The sequence below is a fragment of the Phaethon aethereus genome (assembly GCF_964289735.1).
Source record: "Phaethon aethereus genome assembly, chromosome: 3".
In the NCBI taxonomy this organism is placed as follows: Eukaryota; Metazoa; Chordata; class Aves; order Phaethontiformes; family Phaethontidae; genus Phaethon; species Phaethon aethereus.
In genome coordinates, this window is record NC_138576.1 from 30,894,723 (window position 1) to 30,914,297 (window position 19,575).

At 40.2% G+C, this 19,575-nt stretch overlaps 1 protein-coding gene across 1 annotated transcript in view; it reads right to left on the reverse strand.

Annotated features, from left to right (window-relative positions):
- EYS (eyes shut homolog) overlaps positions 1-19,575 on the reverse strand; it is a gene marked incomplete at both ends in the record, with an annotated part of 830,586 nt that overhangs the window by 430,504 nt on the left and 380,507 nt on the right. The window lies entirely within an intron of this gene.

Sequence of the window (19,575 nt, forward strand, 5' to 3'; positions counted from 1 at the left end):
TAGAGGAGGAGGAGTACATTAATAAATTACCTTTGAGGAGTGACATGACTATTCTAATTTACTCAAAGTACTATGTTATGTGAATACAAAACACATCATTACATTTAAGTATCTGCAGTGTCTATCTTAGCTTTCCAGATCCTGAAGCAAAAGGGAACAAGGATAGGCCACAGAACAGGTATGTGTAACACTTCCTGAAGGATCATTGCACTATGTACTGGTAATTATGTTCTGGTTTATTTCTGTCTTGACTATTAGAATATATTTGTTTCATTTCATATGGAATACACTCTGCGTAATGGGAATTTGGAATCTACCAAGACAATGACAGCAAAACAGATTTGCCTAAATCTACATCAACTACAGCTGGCAGCGATGGCATACTGCTTGGAAAACACAGAAACTGATGCATACACTACTGTTTTTCAAATATTTAATCCTAATGGCTGAGAGAAAAAGCATGGATAAGGTTTAATGAGTGAGCCATAAGGCCACCTGAATAGCTCCTGAGAAGGTATAGTTTGGCCTTTCATGTCACTGGCAAACATAGGATTTAGAACCAGATTCATCCCACCTAACTTCACAAACCTAACTGTAATAACCCTAGGATTCTCACTGGAATACGGGGTACAGAGGATGATTCTGTACACTGAAAGCTTAAACAATTCTCTGCAGATACCTTTTCTTGCCTCTGTCTATACATCCCATTAAAAAAAAAAAAACAAAAAAAAATTGAAGGGAGAGACTTCTCCCAGATATGGGAAGGAGGACCAGAAGTATGAAGGCCTACAAAATAATGTAATAATATTCTACTGGAAAAAAGGGCAGCTAGATGGGGAATACTGAGACAGTTTAAAATCCATTTAACTTTACACTCCAGTATGCTTATAGGTATTTCCCTTTAAAAAAAAAAGTGGATACAACATAAACTGGAAGAAACACATGTTTATTATGTAAACATTCTGGACAGAATAACTATACCTATGTGTATTTCAGGTGAGTAGGCTTGATTTTTTTTCTCTGAAACTCAAACATTGAAGAAAAGTTTGAAGTTCTTAAGAAATCTCTCGTTAGCAGCTTCAACTGGGCACATTTTTACATGTGATGTGTATACTTGTTAAAAAGTAGAAACCAGTAAAGTCAGGAGTAGTTTACAGAATTACTGTAGTCATAACTAGTTGGAGCAAGAGTGTCTAGTGAAGCAGGCTGATATACCTCTAATGGAGAGAATCAATAGAATGGCATCAGCTTCATATCACAGGATAACCTACAGCTTGGATGAGCTTTGGATGATTTTCTACTCAGCAAGGCTTGAGACTTCAGAGTCACAAACTATATAGCCATGGGCCTAACTCTACAGACACTGAAGTAGAATCACAGAATCACAGAATCACAGAATCACTAGGTTGGAAAGGACCTTTAAGATCATCAAGTCCAACCATTAATCCAGAACCACCATGTCCCCTAAACCATGTCCTGAAGCGCCACATCCACACGTTTCTTGAACGCTTCCAGGGATGGCGACTCCACCACCTCCCTGGGCAGCCTGTTCCAATGCCTGACCACCCTCTCGCTGAAGAAATTTTTCCTAATATCCAATCTAAACCTCCCCTGGCGCAACTTGAGGCCATTTCCTCTCGCCCTATCACTAGTTACTTGGGAGAAGAGACCAACACCCTCATCGCCACAACCCCCTTTCAGGTAGTTGTAGAGAGCGATAAGGTCTCCCCTCAGCCTCCTCTTCTCCAGACTAAACAACCCCAGTTCCCTCAGCCGCTCCTCATAAGACATGTGCTCCAGACCCCTCACCAGCTTCGTTGCCCTTCTCTGGACACGCTCCAGCACCTCAACATCCTTCTTGTAGTGAGGGGCCCAAAACTGAACACAGGATTCAAGGTGCGGCCTCACCAGTGCCGAGTACAGGGGCACAATCACTTCCCTACTCCTGCTGGCCACACTATTCCTGATACAGGCCAGGACGCTGTTGGCCTTCTTGGCCACCTGGGCACACTGCTGGCTCATATTCAGCCGGCTGTCAACCAGCACCCCCAGGTCCCTTTCCGCTGGGCTGCTCTCCAGCCACTCCTCCCCAAGCCTGTAGCATTGCATGGGGTTGTTGTGGCCAAAGTGCAGGACCCTGCACTTGGCCTTATTAAACCTCATACAGTTGGCCTCTGCCCATCGATCCAGCCTGTCCAGATCCCTCTGCAGAGCCCTCCTACCCTCCAACAGATCAACACTCCCACTCAGCTTGGTGTCATCTGCAAACTTACTGAGGGAGCACTCAATTCCCTCATCCAGATCATCTATAAAGATATTGAACAAGACTGGTCCCAGAACCGAGCCCTGGGGAACACCACTCGTGACCGGCCGCCAGCCGGATTTAACGCCATTCACCACAACTCTCTGGGCTCGGCCATCCAGCCAGTTCCTCACCCAGCGAAGAGTAAACCCGTCTAAGCCACGAGCCGCCAGTTTCTCCAGGAGAATGCTGTGGGAGACGCTGTCAAAGGCTTTACTAAAGTCCAGGTAGACAACGTCCACAGCCTTTCCCTCATCCACTAGGCGGGTCACCTGTTCATAGAAGGAGATCAGGTTGGTCAAGCAGGACCTGCCTTTCATGAACCCATGCTGGCTGGGCCTCATCCTTTGGCTGTTCTGCAGATGCCCTGTGAGCACTCTCAAAACCAACCGCTCCATAATCTTCCCTGGAACAGAGGTCAGGCTGACAGGCCTGTAGTTCCCAGGATCCTCCTTCCGGCCTTTCTTGTAGACGGGCGTCACACTCGCAAGCATAGAAAAATGGGCCTGTAACATTTATATATTTATAAATGTTTGGTAAAATAATCTATTTTGTACTGAAAACTTTCCAAATATTTAAGTGTATAACACGATATAAAGTGATGGTGGCACTGACAACAAAGAAAAGATATAAAAAATGTTACTTCGCCTTACAAATTGAAATTTAGGTGGAAAACATAAACCCATGAAAGCACTTAGATATCCAGTAAATCAAATCCCACATACATCAGTTTGCACAAGGTACCCTTTTTCTCATGTCAGACAATCATTCAACTTAAAGAATATTGCAAGTATATCACATACTGATGTGTTTTATTTTTTGTAAATGCTATAACACCACAGTATTCACTTTGCTTGTGTTCAGATAGCATAATTAGATATCAGTGATGCTTCATGACTGCAGAGGCAGGCATTCTAGTAACTAAATGGTTCTGAGCAATTACAAAAAAACTAGCAGTAAGCATGTTACTGGTAAGTGTTTGCAAGTCATAAAACACCTTAATGTCAGCAGCTTTCCCAAGTTTCCCAAAATTGCAATAAATTGTATGCTTTGTTAAAAGTGTTAATGAAGTTAAGATATGACAAATACAATAATTTCTGCATTTTTTTCTTTGCTCTCACCTTCCTTCATTCTTAGTGCTTTTTTTGTAAATTTATATTTCTGTTCTGGCTATCCACATTCTTACCTCCCTTCTGTAGTTTCTTTTTGAGAATTAGGAGGCACAGGAAAAGTAAAATTTAAATACAACTAACATTAGAAAGTGTAAGCATATATGGAACACAGTTCTTGTGCTGTAAATGGCATTAAACCTAACTCAAATACTCTGGAACACATTTGTATGTTCTGCAAATGAAAAACAGGGGCTTTTAGATAGCTTTTATATCAAGGTATGACCACTGCAAATCTTGTACATTGATTACCATTTAATAAAACACAATTTATGCCTTTATAAGTAAATGCATATCTAGGTTTAGCAGCAAATAACTCTTAGAGCTTATCTGATAAAGAAAGCTAACACACTGTAAAGGCTGAGCTTTTAAACTTACATCATATCAGCATAAGATCAACAGTTCAGTCCTGAAAGGCAGTAAAAAAATACTGCTCATTTTCTGGAAGAATTTCACAATTTAATTATGACCAGTCTATAGGGATGACGGCAAATGTCTTTCTCTTTTCTATCATTCTCTACAGCTTTTTTCTCTCATATAAAATACTGAGATAACATGGTGCAAATTATAGTCCCTTTTCAGTTTTACCTTTATATCAACCATTATCAGGAGTGATCATCTTAATTTGGGCATATGCCAGTAAAATAGCTGAACAAAAGACTGAAAAGATTCTATTTAATTGGATGCTTTTGAAACAGAAGAATGTGACTTTAGTACTTTTACACTGCAGTAAAGAACAGAAATGGGAATGAGCATCTTGGCAAAATGCTTAGCTGAGAATGTGTGGTATAGAAGATGACAGTTCATTTCTGTCTTCCAGAAAAACATGGCCATCTAGACCCTGTTAAATCTCCTATGTATCTGTATAAGCCAGTTCTTTGAAGTTTTCAACCTGCACCTGACACTGTGCTGTTCCTCAGGGTTGGTATTGGGACCGGTGTTGTTTAACATCTTTGTTGGCCACATGGACAGTGGGATTGAGTGCACCCTCTGCAAGTTTGCCAACAACACTAAGCTGAGTGGTGCGGTCGACACACTGGACGGAAGGGGTGCCATCCACAGGGGCCTTGACAGGCTTGAGAGGTGGGCCTGTGCAAACTTCATGAAGTTCAGCAAGACCAAGTCCAATATCCTGCACATGGGTTGGGGCAATCCCAAGCACAAATACAGGCTGGCTGGAGATTAGATCGAAAGCAGCCCTGAGGAGAAGGACTTGGGGGTGTTGGTTGATGAGAAGCTCAACCTGAGCTGGCAATGTGCACTCACAGCCCAGAAAGACAACCGTATCCTGGGCTGTATCAAAAGCAGCATGACCAGCAGGTTGAGGGAGGTGACTCTGACCCTCTACTCCGCTCTGGTGAGATCCCATCCGCAGTACTGTGTCCAACTCTGGAGCCTTCAGCACAGGAATGACATGGACCTGTTGGACTGAGTCCAGGGGAAGGCCATGAAGATGATCAGAAGGCTGGAGTACCTCTCCTCTGAGGCCAGGCTGAGAGAGTTGGGGGGGTTGTTCAGCCCAGAGGAGAGAAGGCTCCAGGGAGACCTTACAGCAGCCTTCCAGTACCTAAAGGGGGCCTACAAGTAAGCTGGAGAGGGATGTTTTACAAGGGCATGTAGTGATAGAACAGGGAGGGTAATGGCTTTAAACTGAAAGAGGGTAAATTTAGATTAGATCTAAGGAAGAAATTTTTCACTGTGAGGGTGGTGAGACAGTGGAACAGGTTACCCAGAGAAGTTGTGGATGCCCCATCCCTAGAAATGTTCAAGGCCAGGCTGGATGGGGCTCTGAGCAACCTGCTCTAGTGGAAGGTGTCCCTGCCTATGGCAGGGAGGTTGGAACTAGATGATCTTTAAGGTCCCTTCCAACCCAAACCATTCTCTGATTCTATGATTAGCTGCAAACTGTGATTAAATGATACTTGCAAACTTTCAATTTTGCAGTCTTTCCTCATTCCCCATTAATCTCATCTGGAATGGAAACTCTATCTTTTACAATGAATGCAGGAGTTTATTAAGATGACCTTGAAGTTATTGCAGGAAGCTAAGGGGCATTTGCCCTGGTTATGACAAACGCTGTTTCAGTAGCACGTATATTAAGTAGCTCAATGAAGAACAGAACTGAAAGGAAGAGGCATAACTGCCTCTCAGTGTCTAAACCGCCTCTTAAACATATACACAGTTTTAGAATCAGCAGCCAGTTTCACCATCCATCTGGTAAGACCTGTCTTATATCTAAATTAATCCCAAGCCATCTAGGAAAACTTGTGAGCCAAAATGATCCCAAAGTGTAACTATAACATCTTAGACACTTCTAAGCTGAAACTCCTAAATCCAGAGCAAAGTCCATTTCACATCAGTTTAAAGGTGCTTCCTCTTTATCCTCGCCCTTTGGGCTACTGGCTGAAAGGAACATATTAAAGACAGATGAGCAAGATGAGTTTGTTGGTCAATAATTATTTTACTGAACGTAAGCGTTAAGAGAGATCAGATGAGAAATTTGAGACAGAGCAAGAATACTAAGAGAATAGGCCAGGAACACTTAAGAGTAGAGAAATATAGGCTGAACAAAGATCCAAATACCACTGGTCTTGGAACTCTTGAGCATCACTCAAGAAACAGAGAAGGGAAGGAAAGTTTAAAAAGTAAAGCATGGGTTTTTAAATAATGTTTTTGGGACAAAACGCAAAAGTTATCAAGAAACAGAAAGAACAGAAGGGTCAGACCTTTCCCTTTGGGTGATGAAGTTGCCATGCCACTGCTCATCTTGAGGTAAGAACAGCTAGTGCTCTAATGGTGCTGTATTAGGGCCGTGGCTATTTTTATGACCCTTTCATCTAAAATTCTAAAAAGCAACAGCTCTGGGACAAAGACTGCCTGTGCTTGTAGAAGACCAATTTCCTCATCCTCAATATCAGTCTCCAGTCTTCCCAGTAACTAGTGCTAGTGCATCTTAGGCTTCGTCTTTCTTGCCTGTACCCTTACATCTCTGGAGGGTGTTGGGAATAATAAAGCAGAGATAATTCCAGCAATATTCTCCTAAAGAAACCACACTTCTATCACAATTGAGTTTTCAAATTTGGCTTCTAGTGAGATGTTCAATTTGAGAAGTCCACTAGTTATCACTGGATGATGCCAAAACATGACCATTTGCACTCTCACCATCCCCGAAAGTGCTGAGATAACAGAGTCTGTCATGTTAGGTCTTGATGACACTGAAGATTGTTTTGCTCATAGAGTTAGTTGGCAAAAAAATTCAAAGGTTTGTAGTTTTCACTCATACTTGATATCACAAGTGTCTTGATGACACTGAAGATTGTTTTGCTCATAGAGTTAGTTGGCAAAAAAATTCAAAGGTTTGTAGTTTTCACTCATACTTGATATCACAAGTGGTTGCAGATACCTGGGAAGACTCAGTCATTGGAAAGCAGTAAGAAATCTCTGCTGCTGGGTCCTGAATGGTTATTTGGGGAAGATTTATTTAATCAGATCCAGCATTCTAGCTTTATTGAGATGATTTTCACTATGGTTTTTATTACAATCCACAATTGGTTGATAGAAGCTGCTCTTTGTTCTTGCCCAGCAGGGCTCTGTGGTACTTTTATTCAGTAACAGCAGACGGAATAGTTATGCACTGAACACATTTTTGCAAAAAGCAGCTAGAACATTTAAACTGAGTGAGTGAGGCATTATACAGAATCGGGGAACAGACAGGAAAAGGGCTGGAGAATGGGCCTGTAATGGATTCAGTATAAAAACAATTCACAAATGTGAAGCTGGCCTACACAGTTCAGGCTAAAAGAAAGATGGCTTATTCAGGATGAGGGCTTAGCTGTCTAAGGGGCTGGCCATTAATATAAAGCAAAATTGACCTTTAAACCTAAGAGAGTTTTATAGATACAGGAAGACAGCAGAGTTAATAGGGTGTTGTCTATGTGCACTTGGCTGACATATTTAGGAAAGATGAATCGGGCCCTAAGAAACATTCACAGATTTAGTAATCTCAAACCACAGTTTAAACATTTACTACTATAATATTGATAGATTTACAGAACTACAAGAAATTGTAACATTATTGATATTTTATCAATCAAAGGTCAGATAAAATGCCATCTACCTGATTTAAGCAGCCCTGACTCACAAGAGTTGCAGACATCCTACCCAAGGCTGGCTATACAGTGGATCAGAAATGGGCTAATTGTTAGTAATACAAAACATTCTTGCTTTATATATAACACTTAACAAGCTAATGCAGCAGCTTCTGCACATGTAAGACTGATCTCAGGTCTGCATTCCTGCTCTTATTATATCAAATAAAATAATTAAAATATCAAATAAAATAGTTAACATTGCAAATGCAGTAGGGAAAATTACCAAACAAAAAATGAATATGGATACCTTCAATTTTTTTTTTTTAATTCAGACTTTATGATTTATCAATCAATTATAAAGCAGAAACACACACTTGTTCTAATGTATCCACAGAACTTACACTGGGAGAATGAAGTGGTTATTTTTCCATTAGTCCGGAGCTTATCAGATTGAAACTAAGAACATCACTGTTTCCACATCAAAGCAACAATCTTTTTTTTGAGATTAAAATTAAAAGAACAGCAGAGGACTCTATTAATGAACTGGAACCCAACTGATGAAAGATCTGTCTGAACGTCTGCTTATTTCTTGAGTTCCTGACACTTCAGCATAAAATTTGTCTATAGTCTCTTAATAATCTTAATGATTATTGATCAAAACACTAACTGTAGAAAAAATTGAAACATCCTCACAATTTCTCTGCTCCTGGAAATTATGATAAATAAGATGCTAAGTTATTTTATTAGCTTGTTATATAATAAATACACAAGGTTTTTTTTTAAAAAAACTTTGCAGTTATTTAAACAAGTAAAAAATATACAACTGCTTCTACACAAATTAGAAAATCCATATTTATATCAGTATTGAAAAGATTAAGCAGAGAAGGTGTAAGAGAATTTCACAGACTTGTTCAAGCATTTTATGCAGTAGTGGAGTTACTCAAGCCTAATCAGAATTTTACAATAGCAATTTTGGGGTTGCCAAAATATTTGTATCTTTTTCCAACACATTTCCATATAAAGAGTGAGTAAATCAATAAGAGACTTCAACTCCTAAATGAAGTTTTCAATAAAAGCACAAGATGTAAAGCTCCTGTAAAAAAGCAGCAATAATAACTGTCGTCAAAGTTTTACTTCATGTTAATTCTGCATTCTAAGGGCTACTGGCATGCATACATTTCCACTACACCCAGTACTACATTTAAAAAAATAACCAAAGTGATTGATTAATGATTTATTAAGAGAATTAAATGAAGGATTTTGATCTATGATAATTATAGCTGTAGTCATAGTAAAATTTCTTCTATGTGAGTAAACTTTCAGCCTCAGAGAAACCCAAATGTCAGCCAGTTTTTCTTCCCTACAACTCTAATTCGTATCCTGTTGTAACTCACCACTCTGAGTCTGTTTTGTAACTCATTGTTCTTTGAGTTTTTATCTGTACCCTTTTCCTCCTGTCTCCCTCTTTCTTCATCTGCCTTGTAACCTTTTACAGCTTATGAATAATTTGTATATCTGAGAGAGATAAGGTTCAGAAGAAACATGGTTTCTACAACACAGAAGTTTATTAGGTTTATCTGGGAGCAATGATTAGCAGTGATTGTACTTATAAGAGAGCATTTATGCTGTAACCTTTACCTGCCTATGTGACTCATTCAAACTGGTAAAATCAATGAACTTTATGGATCAATCCACACTATGAAATTTGTTTGGGACATCAATTTTTCTTTATGAGTGTTAACCTTGATGAGTGGGGTAATGTTGTGTTAATATCTCTCAGTTAGGTAATTAGGGCTTTGGACAGAATAATAGATCAATGTGAAAAACACCTCTCCTGAGCAACTGTCTTCAGTAAAATAGTCTTGTAAATGTGCAATCCCTTTTGATATTAGTAATGATTTTTTTTTTTTTCCAAATCTGCATTTTCTGTCCAAAATAAATCTAGTTAACTGCTCTACTGTAACAGGCCAGCTCTGTCACTACAAATTTACACTGGGATTGCTATACATTATTAACAAGCTATGAAAAGTCACTAGCTAAATGTCATGGAAGCTGAGATATAGCAGCACCTTGGGATTCATATAGCAAACAGTTTAGTTTTAATCATCTTGGACCACAAGGTGCCTTGACATTTGCGAGGCAACTTTTTCCTTTTTAACTTCCACTGGAATCAGACCTCTATTATCTCAACCATAATTCTCAACTTCAAATGTGATAGAAAGTTTTACCTTCTAAATTAAAAAAGTGAAAAATCGATCAAACATGGACCTTATCATTCATTTAATCGATGCTCATATGCCAGCTTGGAAAGGAAAAGAGGAAGGGCAAGGAAAATTAGATAATTCAACCGTCTTCAGGATTATTAGAGACATTTCCTGTGAAATACATGACCCTTACCTTAGCACTACTGAGGCATGGCCTTTCTGAGCAGTATTAACACAACACACTTCTGCAGAACCCTTTTAATTTCAAAGAAAAAATGAGGAAGAGCACTAACTCATTTTAAATATACGTATCATTAAAACATGATTTCTTAAAACTTTAACAATTAATTGAGAAAATTCATCTGTGGTGCCAAATAAATTTGTAGTCATTATCATACCTCACTCTCTAACAGCCAACCTTTTGGATCATAAGTTCCAATTTACTGGAAGCTAATGCATCATTTTTGCCCTTTTAAATAGGATTATTCACAGAGAAAATAAAAAAGACAAATATTATTTTATTCAACTGAAATGATTATTTCTTAAGAAATACAATAGCAAGCCAAAATCCTGACCCTATCAACATTACTTTGAAAAGTGGTATCTATTTCATTTGCATGTTACAGTGTGATATAAAGTTTTGAATGTTCAGATCTTTTTACTTCTTTCAAACTTAACTGCTTTAATTTGTGGTTTTTTTCTTCTTTTACACATCTTACTATACATTATCTGTACTGCCTTAATACACAAATCAAAAAAAAAGTTGCCTCATAAATGAATGTACACATGAAGTACTGTGATCAGGTTATACAATGAATGATTACCCCTGCACCACTTGGGGGAGGGAGAAGAGCGAAGGAGGTGGAAGAGTTGGGAACAAAGGAGTGAAGTTAAGCCTGGAAAAAAAGGAGTGGGGAGAAGGGGGAAGGTATTTTAGTTTTTGTCTTTGTTTCTCACTATTGTATTCTGTTTAAAACTGGCAATAAATTTAATTTTCCCCATGTCAAGTCTGTTTGACAGTGATATCCCTGTGTTTACCTAAACCACTGAGTTTTTCCATCTTCTTTTCTTCCCCCACCCTGTTGAGAAGCGTGAGTGAGAAAGTGGCTGGGTCGGCATCTGGCAACCAGCCAAGTTCAACCCACCACAAAGCTATATGCTTTTCCCGAGATTTCTACATAACTACTGAAATTCTCAGTTGATTTCCCTACCTCAATAATTAATTTTATTTACAGTAATTAGGACAGAAACCAGGCCACTTCAGAGTTTGCCAGAACATTGCTAAAGAACCCATCTCAGAAAACAGTAATAAAACATGATTTTTTTCATTAACTGACCTGTACTCTAAGCATATCCAGTACAAAAAAAAATATGAGATAATGCAAAATAGCATCCTCTGGTGACAATATTTTTGGTGTGGGTTTTTTTTGCTTCTATTTCTCATAATGCTATAGCTAATGTTAAAAGAAATGGTCAAGAAAATTTGTATGAACCATTAGAATCATCTAAGGAACCTGAAGGTGTACAACACTTCATGAGATGCATCCATGGGTCCTGAGGGAACTGGCACATGAAATTGCTAAGCCACTATCCATCATATTTGAGAAGTCGTGGCAGTATGGTGAAGTTCCCACTGACTGGAAAAGGGGAAACATAACCCCCATTTTTAAAAAGGAAAAAAAGGAAGACCCAGGGAACAACAGGCCAGTCAGTCTCACCTTGTGCCTGGCAAGATCGTGGAGCAGACGCTCCTGGAAACTATGCTAAGACAAACGTCAAATAAGGAAGTGATTGGTAACAGCCAACATGGCTTCACCAAAGGTAAATCATGCATGACAAATTGGGTGGCCGTCCATGATCAGGTTACAGTGTTGGTGGACAACAAGCCGCATTTGTGCAAAGCCTTTGCCACTGTCCTGCATGACATCCTCATCTCTAAATTGGAGAGACAAGGATTTGATGGATGGACTGTTTGTTGGTTGAGGAATTGGCTGGATGGTCACACCCAAAGAGCTGCTGTCAACAGCTTGATGTCCAATTGGAGACCAGTGACTAGTGCTGTTCCTCAGGGTTGGTATTGGGGCTGGTGCTGCTTAACATCTTTGTTGGCCACATCGACAGTGGGATTGAGTGCACCCTCTGCAAGTTTGCCAACAACACTAAGCTGAGTGGTGCGGTCGACACACTGGACGGAAGGGGTTCCCTCCACAGGGGTCTTGACAGGCTTGAGAGGTGGGCCTGTGCAAACTTCATTAAGTTCAGCAAGACCAAGTCCAATATCCTGCACATGGGTTGGGGCAATCCCAAGCACAAATACAGGCTGGCTGGAGATTAGATCGAAAGCAGCCCTGAGGAGAAGGACTTGGGGGTGTTGGTTGATGAGAAGCTCAACTTGAGCTGGCAATGTGCACTCACAGCCCAGAAAGACAACCGTATCCTGGGCTGTATCAAAAGCAGCATGACCAGCAGGTTGAGGGAGGTGACTCTGACCCTCTACTCCGCTCTGGTGAGATCCCACCCGCAGTACTGTGTCCAACTCTGGAGCCTTCAGCACAGGAATGACATGGACCTGTTGGACTGAGTCCAGGGGAAGGCCATGAAGATGATCAGAGGGCTGGAGTACCTCTCCTCTGAGGCCAGGCTGAGAGAGTTGGGGGGGGTGTTCAGCCCAGAGGAGAGAAGGCTCCAGGGAGACCTTACAGCAGCCTTCCAGTACCTAAAGGGGGCCTACAAGTAAGCTGGAGAGGGATGTTTTACAAGGGCATGTAGTGATAGAACAGGGAGGGTAATGGCTTTAAACTGAAAGAGGGTAAATTTAGATTAGATCTAAGGAAGAAATTTTTCACTATGAGGGTGGTGAGACAGTGGAACAGGTTGCCCAGAGAAGTTGTGGATGTCCCATCCCTAGAAATGTTCAAGGCCAGGCTGGATGGGGCTCTGAGCAACCATGGCGGGGGGGGTGGTCTTTAAGGTCCCTTCCAGCCCAAACCATTCTATGACTCTATATATCTGCCCATTAATACATCACAGTCCATACGAAAAAAGCAGTATTTGCAAAGGAAGTTTGTATCTTAAATCAAGCAATACTGGTTTACTTGTTTCACAACTCTTTTAGTTGCTCTTCTTACATCCTTTGACCATCCATGACTATAACATTAATCTGATTCAAATAAAAAACTATTGGCAGTAGAATTTTTTATAGCATTCTTGTTTCACTTGCCTATTAAGTTACTGAAACTTTTGATATATTTCTTTTCTGAAACTGAGATTAATCGCTACAGGGATGTTAGCATGAACGTGATTGATAGAGAATTCAGAGAGGAAGCTTTTATAATTACCTAACAATGACCAAGTACCTCACTGCTTTACAAGTAACTTCTATAGGCAAATCACTTCAGCTGAGAAACCTTTCTTCCAAGTATTTCACTACTTTGATAGCTTTGCATCATGCATTTCAAACAACTTTCCTAGTAAGCTTTACCAGGGCCTTCAAGTAACACAGAAAATGTGGCATTTTGAACTTTTATCACATTAATCACATTTGAACATTTATCACATTAATTCCCTATGGAAAACTGAAAAATTAAGGTCTCATATAAAGCAAATTATCTGCTGTCTGGTCATCCATGTGGTATGAAGATTGTGGATACTGGTGATGATGCAGCAGATGACCCAACCAATGTCTATGTTAGATACAAAAAAGAAAAAAATAAATGTCGTATTGCTTTTACATTCTGAAAAATTGATAGGGGAAAAAAACCACGTACTTTTGTATGCATGTGTGTGTGAACTCAGTACTTTCTGGGATCCTGTGTTGGATCAGCATAGACCTTTGTTGTTGCTGTGGTTTCACTGATGGGTTAAACTGATTGATTGTCTCCATAAGCCAAATGACTCTGAGTTCAAAGTAATATGTCAGCTGCCTTATCACTAATACTCGTGAAAATTGCTTCTTCTGATGTACTTTGTAGCATGTTTCTATAGAGAGAGTTTGAGAAAGCAGCCAGTAGGGAACTTACAGAAGTCTCCCGAGAGAGCTTTTCTCAGATTATTTTCGCAAAATCCTTCTCAAGGGTGATACTGTGATTGTTAATTTTTGAACACTGACAATGAAGCTTTCCCCAAGCTACAGGTCTAGCATATCACATTACTTTTCTTCTTTCCCTTCCTTCCTCTGAATTCTCCTTGGAGGCACTGTCAAGAATGAAGCAAGTTTATTTATCTCTGAAGTAAAATTTTGCTTAGAATGAAGTAAAAATAAATTATAGCTCTCTATGGTTGTCAGGAAATGTTAGTCCTATTTTAAAGAATAGTGAATGTGAATCAAAAAGAAAAAAATTAGTAATAACACACTTGAGTGTATATTTGATTTTAGAGGGCTTTCTTACATTTATTCATCTCCAGCTATGTTCCTATCACATAAGTATCAGAGTCACTCCTAGAGATTTATAACCTGAGGTAATGGGAGACTTTTTTTTTCCTTTTTGCTTGCTTTCTTTCTTAGAAGTCATGCAATGATTAAAAGAGTTTAAAAGTTTTTATTAGAGAAAAATTAAGTTGAAAAGAGGAGTCACATACACATTCCAAGACACCTAGGTTCAGATCTTGTAAATGTTCTGATTCTTATAGTGAGGAACTTCTGCATATTCATCATCAGTTTCTATACAACTTAGCTTTCCAAAGGTAAAATGAATTTTTAGTGTACCCACCCTGATGAGCAAGACCATCAAACTGGTAATGATGGATGAGGAGAAGGCTGAGGTACTCAACGACTTCTTTGCCTCAGTCTTCACTGGCACTCTCCTCACACCTCTCGAGGGGATGGACCATAAGACAGGGATTGGAGGAACAAAGTCCCTCTCACTGTAAGAGCAGATCGGGTTCAAGACCACCTAAGGAACCTGAACATACATAAGTCTATGGGACATAACGAGATGCATCTCAGAGTCCTGAAGAAATGGGCTGATGTAGCTGCCAAGCCACATGCCATGATATTGAAAAGTCATGGCAGTCAGGTGAAAGTCCCTGGAGACTGGAAAAAGGGAAATATTGCACCCATTTTTAAAAAGGGTAGCAAGGAGCACCCTAGGAACTACTGGCCTGTCAGCCTCTGTGCCTGAGAAGATCATGGAACAGATTCTCCTAGAAGCTATGCTAAGGCACAGGGAGGACAGGGAGATGATTCAAGACAGCCAGCATGGCTACACCAAGGGCAAGACCTGCCTCATCAACCTAGTAGCCTTCTCTGATGGAGTGACCACATCGGTGGACAAGGGAAGAGCTACCAGTGTCATCTATCTGGACTTCTGCAAGGCCGTTGACACAGTCCCCTACAACAGCCTTCTCTCTAAATTGGAGAGATATGGATTTGATAGGTGGACTGTTGGGTGGATGAGAAATTGGTTGGATGGTCACATCCAGAGGGTAGTAGTCAATGGCTCAATGTCCAGATGGAGATCGGTGATGAGTGGTGTCCCTCAGGGGTCCATCTTGGGACCAGTACTCTTTAATATCTTCATCAATGACACAGACGGTGGGATTGAGTGCACCCTCACAAGTCTGCAGATGACACCAAGCTGAGTGGTATAGTTGACACACTTGAGGGATGGGATGCCATCCAGAGGGACCTGGACAAGCCTGAGGCATGGGCCCATGTGAACCTCATGAGGTTCAACAAGGCCAAGTGCAGGGTCCTGGACCTGGCTCAGGGCAACCCTCACTATCACTACAGGCTTGGGGATGAAGGAATGACTGAGTGAAGCCCTGCCAAGAAGGACTTGGGCGTCCTGGTGGATGAAAAGCTGGACATGAGTCAGCAATGTGCGCTCGCAGCCCAGAAGGCCAACCGTATCCTGGGCTGCATCCAAAGAAGCGTGGCCAGCAGGTCAAGGGAGGTGATTCTGTCCCTCTACTCCACTCTGGTGAGACTCCACCTGAGTACTATGTACAGCTCTGGAGCCCTCAGCATAGCAAAGACATGAACCTGTTGGAGAGGGCCCAGAGGAGAGCCACAGAAATGATCAGAGGGTTGGAACACCTCTCCAAGGAAGAAAGGCTGAGAGCGCTGGGGTTGTTCAGCCTGCAGAAGTGAAAGCTCCAGGGAGACCTTACTGCAGCCTTCCATTAATTAAGAGGGCTTCTAAGAAAGATGGGGACAGACTTTTTAGCAGGGCCTGTAGCGACAGGATAAGGGGTAATGGTTTTAAAGTAAAAGAGGGCAGATTTGGATTAGATGTAAGACATTTTTTACAATGAGGGTGGTGAAACACTGGAGCAGGTTGCCCAGAGAGGCTGCAGATGCCCCATCCTTGGAAACCTTCAAGGTCAGGTTAGATGGGGCTCTGAACATCCTGACTGAGTTGAAGATGTCCCTGCTCACTGCAGGGGGGTTGGATGACCTTAAAAGGTCCCTTCCAAGCCAAACTATTCTATGATTCTGTAATTTGAAAAGGGTACTTATCAGTGTCAATTTTCTTGGACAACTGATGTTAGAACAGGAGCTACACACCATGAAGTTGTGACCTTTTCCATATGTTCACTTTTAACAGCCCCAGAATTTCACTAACAATCAGAGTTTACCTAGGCTTACAGTTATCTCTGACTGGTTTAAAGACTTCAGACTTTTATTGCTGATTTTTGGCCCCATCTCTACTACATATTACTGACTGATATTTATATTCACAGTGGTAAATGTAAGGAATAACGATCTTATACATCAACAGTTTGTAAGGAATGAAGGAGACAGAAGCAGTTTACTCTTAATCCTTTTAGAAAAGCGACACTGTCAGCATACTATGATAGATAGTCTAGTGCAAGGCATCCTTCTTCCCAGAGGGGGAATGTTGCATGTAACAGCCCAAAACAGATTCAGGTGATTTAGAAAAGATTTGAGCTGGAAGCTCTGCAACTTTTCAGCTTTTTTCTGTGCTTGAAAAAGAGTTAATAAAATAGAGAAATTATCACCTCTACAGGAAAAAAAAACCCAACCACCAATGCAATGGTAAAGCAGTAAGGATCATATTTAGATTTTTATTCCTGACTATTAATAATGTAAGTACAATGTGGGATAAATAACACTACTTTTTTACTACTCCGGACACACAAAACTACTCGAGACATTGTCTGCATTTTTATTTATAAAAATATCCGGCCAATAAGGGTCTTTATTCTCACAGAATATCTCAGGACCACCACAACACATATGAAACATTTATTAATAAAAAGTTCTGTTCTTTCTAAGGTCTTTCTTATTACAAGAGACCTTAAACTTTCTCAGTCCACTTGGATACAGCCTTTATTTTCCCTAAGAGAAAAAGCAGATTTTACTGCCAGTAAAATCTCCCACTGTGGTTAACATGGACATTCTTATTAAGTGATAAATTATGTACTTGTTAAATTACAGTTGGTGGGGTGTGACAGTGCTATAAGAAAGGTTAATCTGTGGAAGATCAGGCTAGAATAAATACAGTAAAATAACCAGAATGTCTAAGCCTTGATGAAAGTGTATTAGAGTTAACACACTCCTTCCTTTATTTTATTAATCTACCCAATTGGAAACTAGATGCATTTCTTCACACACCAGTAGTGTGGGCAGAATTAAAGGAGGAACTGGCATGTGTGTGTGTGTGTGTGTGTCCTTGCAAGACTGATGAAAAGCCATCATTCAGCTGTTTGCTAAAATAAGATTTGCCCTCCATTTTCACATACAGGAAAGGCATCATTATCTGGTCAATCCCTGCTCAAACACAAGTCTCCTTGAGCTTTTTACTAATCGTTCTTGTACATGAATGAGTATGTTAAGACGGGTCCTTAGCTGATGTAAACTCTCATGTAAGACATGTTAAGACTCTCAGTCTTGACATGTTTCTACACTACCCAGGCACTCATTCACAAACCCGGATACCACAAAACAGGTTAATATCAGACACCATTTTCTTACCCTTCTTTTATTTGTCCAGTTTCCCTGGTTCAAGTCAGCTCCTTATGTGACTGTATTGAGAACCATGCATATGAAAATGGAAGTTTTGAATTAGTATATTTTATATAGATCCACTTAAAGGCATAATTTCTTAATGTCTTAGTGATCTCTTTGTGCTGGAACAGCCACCAAATCATGATAAAAGTAGCCAAAATGGTCTTCAGTATATTCCAGCCAAGACAGAAAATGAAGTAAAGCAATTTTTATTTGTACCGCCTCCCACCCCAATCATCTAAGATCTGACCCCATTTTCAGTGGGGTAAGGCTGGTGCTTCCAGAGGGCAATTCACAACACTTTAGATATCTACCCTACCTTGCAATCTCCAGGAAGTGATTCAACTTTATTTCAGGAAGAGACAATTCATAGTTCAGGGTGCCTGTTGATCCATTCAAGATTAGCAGAACCCATGCAACTTATTTACACAGATGCTTGATTTCTTCAGAGCAGATTTAAGCAAGACTGTTCTCATTATTAGTGTTATATTGCGTTATTAGTGTTATATTACTAGGAATCTGTAGGGAGATTTTGTATTTATAAAGCTAGTTAGCTGAAAAACCTTATTTTTTCATTTGCTCTCTAAAGTTTCTCATTACTCTGAGTGTCTCTACACTTAATATTCTTCCCTGCTTATAAATAGAGAGAATCAAATATTACTCATGAGAAGTATTTTATCTTGAAAATTCACAAATTATGGACAAGTGACTGCATTTGGGGATTTCTGTTTCCTACAGAACATACAAAGCATTCATTGTTCCAAGCTGAAAGCCATCCTGAGGGAGAAATCTGCAGGAGTATATACTGGTTTATAAAATTCTCACTGTAAAGAAATGTGCTCTTTGAAGTTGACTTTTTTGTTATACTTAAGCTACCAAAGATATTGCTCTAGACTTAAGAGGATATCTGAGACAGAGCACGTCTCAAAGCTAAATCCAACCTGCTTTTTTCCCTTTTTTCACACACTTCTTAAGGATGTCTGGAATGTAACAATACCTAGTTTGTAAGGAAATCTGTTTAACAGCCTTTCATCATAAGGAAAAAGGAGAAAACATAAGAAAAGTAATAAATGAAATAGAATGACACAAACTTTAAGGAGTAATAGATAACTGAGATGGTAACAAACACAAGATCTTCCAAACCACTAGCTGATGGGACATTGAAAGAACCAGTCAAGCACAACGGTGGAGAGGCTCAACCAGAACATTCTAACTAGCAAGAAAGGAAACATGAAAGGAAACAACATTATTGTGCATGTGATGGCAATAGCAATAGAAAGCAGTAGTCATGTATAAACAAGCTTCTCATCAGGATGCTTCTCTCTGGCCAATCCCTCCAGCCGATCCCCACAGTCTGTGTTATCCTCTTACTAAACTCCATTACTACTTTCTGTATGACCCTTGCTCTGTTGTGTGTGGACATGAATAGCCAGTGTACTTAAAGCTGGACTAGCCAGTGAGAAGACCTGCACCTGGGAAGACCTCAGGTCTGAGCTTGCAACTGCATAAGGGGTCTATGGTGTAAGTATGGATACTGGACTTTAGGTCCATGCTAATATTTGAGGGATCCATGAATATGGAATTATCTGTGAATAAAGATGCAGAGGTTGTGTGCAAGTTCCACTAGTGAAAATCAAGACCATCAGCCAGAGAGAAAGAACAGGATCAGGCGCTCCATGCTGATCATTTGTATGTGACTGCCATTGTGTTTAGGTGGGTGCCTGTAAAAGCCCTGCTGTGTTGATCAGTGTGGCCAGTTGGCTAGAGGGGGTGTATTTGCATTTTTGGAATTTGCACGCAGCCTCACACCCAGACAGACGTGTAAACACCTAACAGA